General features: G+C 60.4%; 1 non-coding gene across 1 annotated transcript; it reads right to left on the bottom strand.

Moving 5' to 3' along the window:
* Window positions 1–800: 800 nt before the first annotated feature.
* Window positions 801–2,615, bottom strand: LOC142794567 (small subunit ribosomal RNA). The gene has a single exon (XR_012892451.1). It is a non-coding gene; the product is annotated as a small subunit ribosomal RNA (ribosomal RNA).
* Between the last annotated feature and the right edge of the window lie 7,385 nt (window positions 2,616–10,000).

The raw sequence follows: 10,000 nt of genomic DNA on the forward strand, positions 1-10,000 counted from the left end.
CGATCTCGCACCGTGTTTCGTGTGGCGAATTCAAAAGCCGGCCGGCGCTGCTGCAACCATTACGGTCGGTACGCATACGCCGCGGAGGGCGGGACGGTCATCGGAGCGTGCGGTTCCTCCATCGAGTACTGCGCACCTCGGCCGTCGCATCGCCGTGCCATGACCGGCCGCGCGTCAACGCGAACCGGTGCCAGCGAGATCCCTCGCCTGCAAGAACCGACCGGCAGCCTCCGTCACCCGAGGACGCGGAGGCGCTTGCCGCGGACGGCGGGACGGTATGCACTGGTGCACAGCGGACCCGTCACATCGCCAGTTCCTTGACCGACCGCCGACGCTTGTGCCGTTCCTCTCGTACTTGGCAGTCGCCGCGCGATTGTCGGGTCTCGTTCTTGCACGCTCGAACGGTCGGGAGGGCACTCGGCTGGCGTTTCGGGAACGCGCAGCCTCGCCTTCTACCGACGTAACCACGACTCGCCGTTCGCGCTCCGCCGCTCCTGTTTACAGTACTAGGCGGTCCCGCAGCGGTCGGGTCGCGCATTTCGAGCGCTTCGAGCCACGGTGCAGTGGCGGGTCGAAAGCCGACCTATGAGTGCGTTGCGCCGTTTGTACCCGCGTCCGCCACCTGGCCGACCGTCCAAGGTCGCGGTGTTGGCGTCCGCTGGGCGCAACAATTTGTCACGGGGTGCCGCTCCACATTCAGGCAGCCCCGTGGGGAAAAGCCGACCCCGCGTCCAAACGGGGTCAGCGGCAGAAAGTGTCGGGCGCAGACGCAGCTGAGGCGCTCACCCTTCACAATCCGTTAATGATCCTTCCGCAGGTTCACCTACGGAAACCTTGTTACGACTTTTACTTCCTCTAAATGATCAAGTTTGGTCATCTTTCCAACAGACCGGCGCAACCGAAAGGCCGCGCCGGACATCGGTCCGAAGACCTCACTAAATCATTCAATCGGTAGTAGCGACGGGCGGTGTGTACAAAGGGCAGGGACGTAATCAACGCGAGCTTATGACTCGCGCTTACTGGGAATTCCTCGTTCAAGGGGAACAATTGCAAGCCCCTATCCCAATCACGAAAGAAGTTCCACGGGTTACCCAGTCTTTTCAGACAGGGATAAAGACACGCTGCTTCCTTCAGTGTAGCGCGCGTGCGGCCCCGGACATCTAAGGGCATCACAGACCTGTTATTGCTCTGTTTCGTGCGGCTAGGAGCCGCTTGTCCCTCTAAGAAGGTTGTAAGGTGCTGGGAACCCCGCACCTATTTAATAGGCTAGAGTCTCGTTCGTTATCGGAATTAACCAGACAAATCGCTCCACCAACTAAGAACGGCCATGCACCACCATCCACCGAATCAAGAAAGAGCTCTCAATCTGTCAATCCTCCCAGTGTCCGGGCCGGGTAAGTTTTCCCGTGTTGAGTCAAATTAAGCCGCAGGCTCCACTCCTGGTGGTGCCCTTCCGTCAATTCCTTTAAGTTTCAGCTTTGCAACCATACTTCCCCCGGAACCCAAATACTTTGGTTTCCCGGAAGCTGCCCGCCGAGTCATTTGAGTAACTCAGGCGGATCGCTGGTTGGCATCGTTTATGGTCAGAACTAGGGCGGTATCTGATCGCCTTCGAACCTCTGACTTTCGTTCTTGATCAATGAAAACATTCTTGGCAAATGCTTTCGCAGTAGTTCGTCTTGCGACGGTCCAAGAATTTCACCTCTAGCGCCGCAATACGAATGCCCCCGTCCGTCCCTCTTAATCATTACCTCGTATTCCAAAAACCAACAGAACAGAAACGAGGTCTTGTTCTATTATTCCATGCAAGTTTATTCAGGCGACTCGCCTGCGTTGAGCACTCTAATTTTTTCAAAGTAAAAGCACCGGCCATCTCGAGGCACACAATGAAGTGCACCAAGAAAGAACCGGCATGATGTTCAGTCCGAGCCGTCGCATCGGGTAGATGCACTACTCGTCTGGAACTGAGATCCAACTACGAGCTTTTTAACCGCAGCAGCTTTAGTATACGCTATTGGAGCTGGAATTACCGCGGCTGCTGGCACCAGACTTGCCCTCCAATTGATCCTCGTTAAAGGATTTAGAGTGTACTCATTTCAATTACGGGGCCTCAAAAGAGTCCCGTATTGTTATTTTTCGTCACTACCTCCCCGTGCCGGGAGTGGGTAATTTGCGCGCCTGCTGCCTTCCTTGGATGTGGTAGCCGTTTCTCAGGCTCCCTCTCCGGAATCGAACCCTGATTCTCCGTTACCCGTAACAACCATGGTAAGCAAGTAACCTACCATCGAAAGTTGATAAGGCAGACACTTGAAAGAAACGTCGCCGGCTCGTGGCCATGCGATCAGCACAAAGTTATCCAGAGTCACCACACAATACGGGCCGAAACCCGATCGATCTTGGTCTAATAAAAGCACCCGTTACCCAAAGGGCTCCAGGCTCACTGCATGTATTAGCTCTAGAATTGCCACAGTTATCCAAGTAGGAAGAAACGATCTAAGGAACCATAACTGATTTAATGAGCCATTCGCGGTTTCGCCTTATTTCGGCATGTACTTAGACATGCATGGCTTAATCTTTGAGACAAGCATATGATTACTGGCAGGATCAACCAGGTAATCGTTCGACTGCGCGTCCGTCCTCGCCCTCGGCGGGCCGGACGCAGTCTGTGTGCGGCGGAGGCCACCTTCAGGCGCCCCAACACGCTTATTTTGCACTCCGAGATGACGGCGTTCGAGCTCGCTACGGCACAACCTTCCCGAAAGACGAGTGGGAGCCGTGCGGCAAGAAGCACGTTCATGCTCGCTCTTTTTCGTTGCATCGACTCGGTCGCGCCGTGCGGGTTGCCCAAGCCCGCTGCACTGTCGGTGGACCGGCCGGAACTAGCAACGGAGCCGAGACTGCAAAGCCGCCAGACGACGGGTCACGCCCGCGTCTTCGGCGCTTTCGCATCTGAATCGCCCGAGGACGACACGGAACACACCTCGATATCGTGGTAAAACGGCACCGTCCGACAACCAGCCCCTAACGCATCAAGCGGATGAGGCTGCAGACGACTGCCGTGGATTCCCCTGGAGCAGACCCGAGGACACGCTTGACGAGGCCGAAGCCCGCCGCATATCAGACACCCGGTCGCTTTCGCGTACGCCGCTCACGAGAACCCCCACATAATAGCAGCGATAAGTACCCAGACCTCCTTGGGCCCTAATACGAGCGTACTCGAGAAAATTTCACCGCGGGTGTGCCCCGAAACGTGTGGCATGTTGAGCGTGCCACAAGTCTACGTCGCTCTCAAACCCGCCGAGGTCGTAGAATTTGCGACCCTACTCACGAAATTCCCACCGAGGATACGGCCGCAAACGTACCGCACCTTGGGTAGGCCACGAGTTTGTGCAACACTACGCTGACGGCACAGCACCGAGGTCGTGCGCGCACGCACGGGAAAATTCCGCCGCGGTTTCTGCCGAAAACGTGAGGCACCACGACTCTCCGCAAGTTCGCGTCGACTGCGAAAGACCGAAGTCGTGAACGACGTGTCCGCTACTCGCCGCCGACACGCTGGACACCAAACGTACAACGACTCGACGGCGTCGTAGAGGCCCACGACGCGGTTTTCCTTAACGACGTCTCGGCGTGGCACCGACAGGTTAGAACGGCCGACCAACGTTCCCTGTCCGCCGTTCGGCTCAGTCGAAGGGCTCGGCGACTTCGGCAACGCTGCGAAGCCGCACGGTGACGCACGCCATGTCCCCATTTTTTTTTTTCTTTCTGCGTCTGCCGGGGTGCCCCTATAATAGCAGCGATAAGCACCCAGACCGCCGTGGGTCGCTCGCCCCGGCTGACGTGGTTTTTCGTACTCCTGCGGCGGTCGCCGTCAAGCACGTCCAAATACGCTACTTTCGTGGGCGCATTCACGCTCTTTCGCTTCGCCGGAGTGCCAGCACTCACTCTGCCAAAAACGGCGAACATCCGAGCGGCGGTTCCCACTTTTGCGTCGGCGTCGCAAACCCCGCCCCGGCAGACGAGGTTTGCCGTACTCGTGCGACGGTGGCCGGCGGGCACGTCGAAAGACGCCGATATCGTGCGCGAATTGGCGCACCTTGGCTTCACCGGAGTGCCGCCACTGACTCCTCCAAAAACGGCGAAGATCCGAGCGGCGCTTCCCACTTTCGCATCGGCGTCCCGAACTCCGCCCCGGCTGACGCGGTTTACCGTACTCGTGCGACGGTCGCCGGCGAGCACGTGGAAAGACGCCGATATCGTGCCCGAATCGGCTCCGTTCGGCTTCGCCGGAGTGCCAGCACTGGCTCGGCGAAAGACGACGAACATCCGAGCGACGGTTCTCACTATTGCGTACGCGTCGCAAACCCCGCCCCGGCAGACGCACTTTGCCGTACTCGTGCGACGGTCGCCGGCGAGCACGTAGAAAGACGCCGATATCGTGCCGGAATCGGCCCCGTTTGGCTTCGCCGGAGTGCCAGCACTCACTCGGCCACAAACGGCGAACATCCGAGCGGCGGTTCCCACTTAGCCGTCGGCGTCCCGAACTCCGCCCCGGCAGACGCGGTTGCCGAGCTCGTGCGACTAGCGACCGCGAAGCCGTCTCGCGACGCCGCTTTCGTGCGCGGCTCCCACTGCGACCTGGGTCACCCGAGGTCGACGAGCAAAAAAGAATGTCGAAAAAAATTTTTTTTTTTTTTGCGTCTGCCGGGGTGCCCCTATAATAGCAGCGATAAGCACCCAGACCGCCATGGGTCGCTCGCCCCGGCTGACGTGGTTTTTCGTTTTCCTGCGGTGGTCGTCGTCAAGCACGTCCAAACACGCCACTTTCGTGGGCGCATTCGCGCTCTTTCGCTTCGCCGGAGTGCCAGCACTCACTCTGCCAAAAACGGCGAACATCCGAGCGGCGGTTCCCACTTTTGCGTCGGCGTCGCAAACCCCGCCCCGGCAGACGAGGTTTGCCGTACTCGTGCGACGGTGGCCGGCGGGCACGTCGAAAGACGCCGATATCGTGCGCGAATTGGCGCACCTTGGCTTCACCGGAGTGCCGCCACTGACTCCTCCAAAAACGGCGAAGATCCGAGCGGCGCTTCCCACTTTCGCATCGGCGTCCCGAACTCCGCCCCGGCTGACGCGGTTTACCGTACTCGTGCGACGGTCGCCGGCGAGCACGTGGAAAGACGCCGATATCGTGCCCGAATCGGCTCCGTTCGGCTTCGCCGGATTGCCAGCACTGGCTCGGCGAAAGACGACGAACATCCGAGCGACGGTTCTCACTATTGCGTACGCGTCGCAAACCCCGCCCCGGCAGACGCACTTTGCCGTACTCGTGCGACGGTCGCCGGCGAGCACGTAGAAAGACGCCGATATCGTGCCGGAATCGGCCCCGTTTGGCTTCGCCGGAGTGCCAGCACTCACTCGGCCACAAACGGCGAACATCCGAGCGGCGGTTCCCACTTAGCCGTCGGCGTCCCGAACTCCGCCCCGGCAGACGCGGTTGCCGAGCTCGTGCGACTAGCGACCGCGAAGCCGTCTCGCGACGCCGCTTTCGTGCGCGGCTCCCACTGCGACCTGGGTCACCCGAGGTCGACGAGCAAAAAAGAATGTCGAAAAAAATTTTTTTTTTTTTTTGCGTCTGCCGGGGTGCCCCTATAATAGCAGCGATAAGCACCCAGACCGCCATGGGTCGCTCGCCCCGGCTGACGTGGTTTTTCGTTTTCCTGCGGTGGTCGTCGTCAAGCACGTCCAAACACGCCACTTTCGTGGGCGCATTCGCGCTCTTTCGCTTCGCCGGAGTGCCAGCACTCACTCTGCCAAAAACGGCGAACATCCTAGTGGCGGTTCCCACTTTTGCGTCGGCGTCGCCAACCCCGCCCCGGCATACGCGGTTTGCCGTACTCGTGCGGCGGTGGCCGGCGGGCACGTCGAAAGACACCGATATCGTGCGCGAGTCGATGCTTCTTGGTCTCGCAGGAGGGCCGCCACTCACTCCTGCAAAAACGGCGAAGATCCGAGCGGCGCTTCCCACTTTTTCGTCGGCGTCGCAAACCTCGCCCCGGCAGACGCGCTTTGCCGTACTCGTGCGACGGTCGCCGGCGAGCACGTCGAAATACGCCGATATCGTGCCCGAATCGGCCCCGTTTCGCTTCGCCGGAGTGCCAGCACTCGCTCGGCCAAAGACGACGAACATCCGAGCGACGGTTCCCACTATTGCGTACGCGTCGCGAACCCCGCCCCGGCAGACGCGGTTTGCCGTACTCGTGCGGCGGTGGCCGGCGGGCACGTCGAAAGACGCCGATATCGTGCACGAATTGGCGCTCCTTGGCTTCACCGGAGTGCCAGCACTCACTCGGCCAAAAACGGCGAACATCCGAGCAGCGGTACCCACTTAGCCGTCGGCATCCCGAACTCCGCGCCGGCTGACGCGGTTGCCGAGCTCGTGCGACTAGCGACCGCGAACGCGTCTCGCGACGCCGCTTTCGTGCGCGGCTCCCATTGCGACCTGGGTTACCCGAGCTCGACCAGCAAAAAAGAAGGTCGAAAATTTTTTTTTTTTTTTCTGCGTCTGCCGGGGTGCCCCTATAATAGCAGCGATAAGCACCCAGACCGCCGTGTGTCGCTCGCCCCGGCTGACGTGGTTTTTCGTACTCCTGCAGCGGTCGCCGTCACGCACGTCCAAATACGCCACTTTCGTGGGCGCATTCGCGCTCTTTCGCGTCGCCGGAGTGCCAGCACTCACTCTGCCAAAAACGGCCAACATCCGAGCGGCGGTTCCCACTTTTGCGTCGGCGTCGTAAACCCCGCCCCGGCAGACGCGGTTTGCCCTACTCGTGCGACGGTCGCCGGCGAGCGCGTCGAAAGACGCCGATATCGTGCGCTAATTGGCGCTCCCTGGCTTCTCCGGAGTGCCGCCACTCACTCCTCCAAAAACGGCGAAGATCCGAGCGGCGTTCTCCACTTTCGCATCGGCGTCCCGAACTCCGCCCGGGCTGACGCGGTTTACCGTACTCGTGCGACGGTCGCCGGCGGGCACGTCGAAAGACGCCGATATCGTGCCGTAATCGGCCCCGTTTGGCTTCGCCCGTGTGCCAGCACTCACTCGGCCAAAAACGGCGAACATCCGAGCAGCGTTTCCCACTTTCGCATCGGCGTCCCGAAGCCCGCCCCGGCAGACGCGGTTTGCCCTACTCGAGCGACGGTCGCCGGCGATCACGTCGAAAGGCGCCGAATTCGTGCACGAATCGATGCTTCTTGGTCTCGCAGGAGGGCCGCCACTCACTCCTGCAAAAACGGCGAAGATCCGAGTTGCGCTTCCCACTTTTTCGTCGGCGTCCCGAACTACGCCCCGGCTGACGCGGTTTACCGTACTCGTGCGACGGTCGCCGGCGGGCACTTCAAAATACGCCGATTTCGTGGGCGCATTCACGCTGTTTCGCTTCCCCGGAGTGCCAACACTCACTCTGCCGAAAGCGGCGATCATCCGAGCGGCGGTTCCCACTTTTGCGTCGGCTTCGCAAACGGCGCCCCGGCAGACGCGCTCGTGCGACGTACTCGTGCGACGGTCGCCGGCGAGCACGTCGAAAGACGCCGATATCGTGCTCGAATCGACCCCGTTTCGCTTCGCCGGAGTGCTGCCAGTCACGGCGCAGAAAACGGCGAACAAGTGTTTTTTTTTTTTTTTTCCTAGAATTTGTGTTATAGAAGGCACATTTGATATCGGACGATAATTTTCAACTTTATCACGCGCACCGATTTTCGTGTAGAGGTTTGCAAGTTTATGGGAATTTCTCCACTTGGAATAATGCGATTTAGTAGTACTACGAGAACTTCATGGATGTACTCAAGGGTACGGGGCAAGTCAGTTACGTCAACACCTGCAGATTTTTTACACTTCAAACTGAAAATTGTTGGTTGTGAGTCCTCGTGTGATATTAAAGGCCGATTCGCTAACACATAGAACAAAGAAAGAAAGGAAGAAAAAACGCCCGCGCTCGCTCAAGAAACCTGGGTTCGCAACAAGTGGCAACAACAAGCAACCGAGCGAGTGCGCCAAAACCCGTGGCGGCCGAACAAACGCGAAGTCCCAACCGCGTCAGCCGGGGCGGCACGGGACAGGAAAAATCACTTCAGCCGGGGCGGCGGGGCACCGAATAAACCTCGTCACCTCGTCGCAGGATAAAAGAGGAAACAAAAAGTCTAAACAGCGTCTGCTGGAGCGAATGCGTAATAAAACAACAACAACAACAAAAAAAAAAACACCCGCGCTCAAGAAGTCTGCAATCACCACAAAAGGCGACTGTGACCGAGCAGCGTCAGCCGGGGCCGTGCGGAAACGGAAAAACCGCGACTACCGGGGCGTCGAGGCACCGAAAAATCCACTTCAGCCGCGGCGAAAAAAAAAAACAAAAAGAAAGACGGAGGGGGGGGGGGGGAACCACGTCTGCCGGGGCGAAGGAAAAAAAAAAAACGCGTCTGCCGGGGCGAGCCCGGGTGCGGCACCACCGGGAAAACTGTGGCAAACAGACATGGCGATCGAGTGAGTGGGCCGCCAGCCAGGCTCAGCCAAAAAGTGCAAAGTCCGAACTGCGTCAGCCGGGGCGGCAAAAACCACGTCAGCCGGGGCGGCGCAAAAAACCGCGTCTGCCGGGGCGGCACGAAACCGCGTCAGCCGGGGCGGCGCGAAAACTGCGTCAGCCGGGGCGAAAGAAAAAAAAAAAAAAACGCGTCTGCCGGGGCGAGCCCGGGTGCGGCACCACCGGGAAAACTGTGGCAAACAGACATGGCGATCGAGTGAGTGGGCCGCCAGCCAGGCACAGCCGAAAAGTGCAAAGTCCGAACCGTGTCAGCCGGGGCGGCAAAAAACCGCGTCAGCCGGGGCGGCGCAAAAAACCGCGTCTGCCGGGGCGGCACGAAACCGCGTCTGCCGGGGCGGCGCGAAAACTGCGTCAGCCGGGGCGAGCCCGGGTGCGGCACCACCGGGAAAACTGTGGCAAACAGACATGGCGATCGAGTGAGTGGGCCGCCAGCCAGGCTCAGCCAAAAAGTGCCAAGTCCGAACTGCGTCAGCCGGGGCGGCAAAAAACCGCGTCAGCCGGGGCGGCGCAAAAAACCGCGTCTGCCGGGGCGGCGCGAAAACCGCGTCTGCCGGGGCGGCGCGAAAACTGCGTCAGCCGGGGCGAAAGAAAAAAAAAAACGCGTCTGCCGGGGCGAGCCCGGGTGCGGCACCACCGGGAAAACTGTGGCAAACAGACATGGCGATCGAGTGAGTGGGCCGCCAGCAAGGCTCAGCCAAAAAGTGCTAAGTCCGAACTGCGTCAGCTGGGGCGGCAAAAAACCGCGTCTGCCGGGGCGGCACGAAACGCGTCAGCCGGGGCGGCGCGAAAACCGCGTCTGCCGGGGCGGCACGAAACCGCGTCAGCCGGGGCGGCGCGAAAACTGCGTCAGCCGGGGCGAGCCCGGGTGCGGCACCACCGGGAAAACTGTGGCAAACAGACATGGCGATCGAGTGAGTGGGCCGCCAGCCAGGCACAGCCGAAAAGTGCTAAGTCCGAACTGCGTCAGCCGGGGCGGCAAAAACCGCGTCAGCCGGGGCGGCGCGAAAACCGCGTCTGCCGGGGCGGCACGAAACCGCGTCAGCCGGGGCGGCGCGAAAACTGCGTCAGCCGGGGCGAGCCCGGGTGCGGCACCACCGGGAAAACTGTGGCTAACAGACATGGCGATCGAGTGAGTGGGCCACCAGCCAGGCTCAGCCAAAAAGTGCTAAGTCCGAACTGCGTCAGCCGGGGCGGCAAAAACCGCGTCAGCCGGGGCGGCGCAAAAAACCGCGTCTGCCGGGGCGGCACGAAACCGCGTCAGCCGGGGCGGCGCGAAAACTGCGTCAGCCGGGGCGAAAGAAAAAAAAAAAACGCGTCTGCCGGGGCGAGCCCGGGTGCGGCACCACCGGGAAAACTGTGGCAAACAGACATGGCGATCGAGTGAGTGGGCCGCCAGCCAGGCACAGCCG

Source organism: Rhipicephalus microplus, unplaced genomic scaffold, assembly GCF_043290135.1.
Source record: "Rhipicephalus microplus isolate Deutch F79 unplaced genomic scaffold, USDA_Rmic scaffold_456, whole genome shotgun sequence".
Classification (NCBI taxonomy): domain Eukaryota; kingdom Metazoa; phylum Arthropoda; class Arachnida; order Ixodida; family Ixodidae; genus Rhipicephalus; species Rhipicephalus microplus.